The sequence below is a fragment of the Octopus bimaculoides genome, chromosome 3 (assembly GCF_001194135.2).
Source record: "Octopus bimaculoides isolate UCB-OBI-ISO-001 chromosome 3, ASM119413v2, whole genome shotgun sequence".
NCBI lineage: Eukaryota > Metazoa > Mollusca > Cephalopoda > Octopoda > Octopodidae > Octopus > Octopus bimaculoides.
The window spans coordinates 9,686,060-9,689,646 of NC_068983.1; the positions used below are offsets into that span (position 1 = coordinate 9,686,060).

At 40.8% G+C, this 3,587-nt stretch overlaps 1 protein-coding gene and 1 long non-coding RNA gene across 6 annotated transcripts in view; one reads left to right on the forward strand and one right to left on the reverse strand.

Annotated features, from left to right (window-relative positions):
* The window catches only part of LOC106875512 (uncharacterized), a 25,316-nt gene extending 23,304 nt beyond the window's left edge, over positions 1-2,012 (reverse strand). Inside the window, exon 1 of the long non-coding RNA XR_001410125.2 lies at positions 762-2,012. This is a non-coding gene — a long non-coding RNA (uncharacterized LOC106875512). The remainder of the gene's footprint in view (positions 1-761) is intronic.
* LOC106875510 (uncharacterized) overlaps positions 1-3,587 on the forward strand; it is a 337,304-nt gene that overhangs the window by 286,289 nt on the left and 47,428 nt on the right. The window lies entirely within an intron of this gene.

Sequence of the window (3,587 nt, forward strand, 5' to 3'; positions counted from 1 at the left end):
GGTTGCGGCGGTGGCTGTAGCGGTGGTGTTTGTCGTGGTGGTGGTGGTTGTGGTAGTGGCGGTGGTGGTGGTGGTGGTGCTGCTGCTGCTGGTGGAGGTGGTGGTGATAATCGTCGTCGTGGTGTGCAACGGCGGTGGTTATGATGAAGATGATGACGACGAGGATAATGATTACGATGATGTTATCGACGAAATCACCTATGTGGCACTAATGTTATTTCTAGCGGAATTAATTAAAAGACATTTTTAAAACAGACGTTGAAAAACAAAATCTGTTATTCGTTCGTTCGTTCATTCGTTCGTCGTTTCTACGAATGTAACCGCTGAACGATGATGATGATGATGATGATGATGATGACGACGACGACGATATCATCATCATCATCATCAGGAAGTGGTGGAGATGGTGAAGAATAAAATCGAACCTAACCGTGCCTGGACTGCAACTCAGATTCCGTTTTCAGTTGTAACAAGGTTCAAAGTTCAAGATCCAAAAGCAATTTAAGTAAGGCAAGAACACAGAAGCACCTATCACATAACTCTTGTAATAAATATAGAATCATAAGCTTAATCAATGGGCGATGTGGTCCGAAGAGTACACTACGTCAGAGTATATTTCGTGACGACATGGTGTGAACTGTATATCATAATTTATTTAGTGGTCATCGATTTTTGATGTCATTTAACTATATGTTGAGGCATGACAGCCTCAGTTTATAACTTATTTATCAGTTTCCAGACTTTATATAAAAATTACTTACGTATTTTCATGGTAGCTGTTGTGTCGATGCCCCCAGGCGAAGAAGTAGGATCTCACAAGACATATAAATAGAGGTAGTCTGGCCGTGGTAGGTGTTGAGTAGCAGTCGAGTAGCAGTTGTGTAGCGGTTGAGTAGAGATTATCTGAAGGTGCTATATAGCTGTAGTTTGAGACATAACAGTAGCCAACCGAGAAAATCTCTTCGTGGTTGCATAAGCTGCTAAAGAAAGTACACCAATAAAATCCCCTCAAATCTCATACCGTATTAATATGGGAACACACAAATTGGGCAATAGTTCTAGAAGATACATTGTCCAAAAATAAGATAGAAATTGCGCTCCTGAAACTTTATGATTAATAGTTTCGATCTGATTTGACCTAAAGTTACACAACGACAACGCAAAATGTAAGCTTGCTTCCAGCGATGTAGTATTTGGTTTCGAATTCCGGTTAAAGGAATTTCAATGTATTTTGCTCTCAAATGCACAAAAAATATATGAACGTCGTAGGAGTGGCTGTGTAGTAAGTAGCTTGCTTACCAATCACATGGTTCCGGGTTCAGTCCCACTGCGTGGCACCTTGGGCAAGTGTCTTCTACTATAGCCTCGGGCTGACCAAAGCCTTGTGAGTGTGGATTTGGTAGACGGAAACTGAAAGAAGTCCGTAGTACATATGTGTGTGTGTGTGTGTGTGTGTGTGTGTGTGTGTGTGTGTGTGTGTGTGTGTGTGTGTGTGTGTGTTTGTGTGTCTGTGTTTGTCCCCCAACATCGCTTGACAACCGATTCTGGTGTGTTTACGTCCCCGTAACTTAGCGGTTCGGCAAAAGTGACCGATAGAATAAGTACAAGGCTTACAAAGAATAAGTCTTGGGGTCGATTTGCTCGACTAAAGGTGGTGCTCCAGCATGGCCGCAGTCAAATGACTGAAACAAGTAAAAGAGTGAAAGAGTAAAAGAAAACGTCTGGTAACTTTTTCTAGCCCGTATATACTCTGGTCTTTATATCTATGTAAATAAAATATGTCTCATACTTCAATAGCATTATGACGAAGTATTTAATGAAAGAAATATATGTGTTTTGTTGTAATTACACGATGGCAGGATGGATAAGGTACTAAACAACCAGCCGAAAGTGTTGGTGTTTCGTTTCATATCACTGGGCAACATAACCGTATGTCAACATAACTGTAAGTGGTTTCCGCTGGACTGAAATGCGTCGCCATTAATCAGTGGCAATATTTTGAACAACACAAGCGTTTTATTAGCTCGTGTGTTACGAATCACTAAAATAACGGCTTCATTATCCATTCTATGATTACCTTTGTATAATAGAAATTATTGCTAAGATATTATTAACGTCTGTTATTTTAGTGAAAGTTAACTGACTTCCGGTAGGTCAATAACCACTTGTTGCTATTATAAAATTGCTAATCAGATGACACACTCATGGAATCGCTATGAAGTGTGTTATTTCTTTACTACCCAAAAGGGGCTACACACAGAAGGGACAAACAAAGATAGACAAACGGATTAAGTCGATTATATCGACCCCAGTGCGTAACTGGTACTTATTTAATCGACCCCGAAAGGATGAAAGGCAAAGTCGACCTCGGCGGAATTTGAACTCAGAACGTAACGGCAGACGAAATACCTATTTCTTTACTGTCCACAAGGGGTTATACACAGAGGGGACAAACAAGGACAGACAAACAGATTAAGTCGATTATATCAACACCAGTGCGTAACTGGTACTTATTTAATCGACCCTGAAAGTATGAAAGTCAAAGTCGACCTCGGCGGAATTTGAACTCAGAACGTAGCGGCAGACGAAATACCGCTAAGCATTTCGCCCGGCGTGCTAACGTTTCTGCCAGCTCGTCGCCTTTTTCTGCCAGCTCGCCGCTATCAAGCGTGAGCTACAATGTTACTGAGCTGGTAGAATTTAGCGAACCTAACAGTATATCCAACCATGTGCTGCACTCGTGCAGTTGAAAACTCTGCGCTACCAGCGTCATTTGCTTATAATATGCTACAGTCACCAAGTTGCTGGTAATTATAATCGTCGCGTTGCTCCTCAAGTGATATAATTCCTGTAGCTATGAGCTGTATGCATCACAAGCATTCATTAAGTTACTAATTAGTTGTGCTTTGATTATCATGCTAAAAGAAAAAGGAGCTGCACACAAGTTTCTTATCACTCGAGTTTCTAATCTAAGCTGTAATTCATCAGGTTTCTCACTTAGTGGTGCAACCATCAAATTGCAGACTTGACCCTGCTTTCGTTAACTTACAAGCTGAAACTGCATCCATCAAACTGCTAAACCTATCCTACATTTCATCACACTGACAACCACCAGTCATTATGCTTATTAATTAACCAAGGGTGGTGAAATAAGCTCTATAGTTAACCATCAGCATAGTTACAGTCATTCGTGTTATGAAGAGGGGCTGCGAAGGTTGAAAATAGGTGGATAAATTGCGATGTTTAATAAGATTTATTGTATTTTCCGACATACAAGTCTAAACTTTCAGACCAAAATTTCCGGACAAAAGAGAAGAGAGAGGTCCGCTTATACCAAGATGACTTAAGAGGACCAAACATTCCACGTGAAATGCAACAAGATTTGGAAAGATGGTGACAAACTTTGAATACCCTTTTATTCTTTTACTTGTTTCAGTCATTTGACTGTGGCCATGCTGGAGCACCGCCTTTAGTCGAGCAAATCGACCCCAGGACTAATTCTTTGTAAGCCTAGTACTTATTTTATCGGTCACTTTTGCCGAACTGCTAAGTTACAGAGATGTAAACACACCAGCATCGGTTGTCAA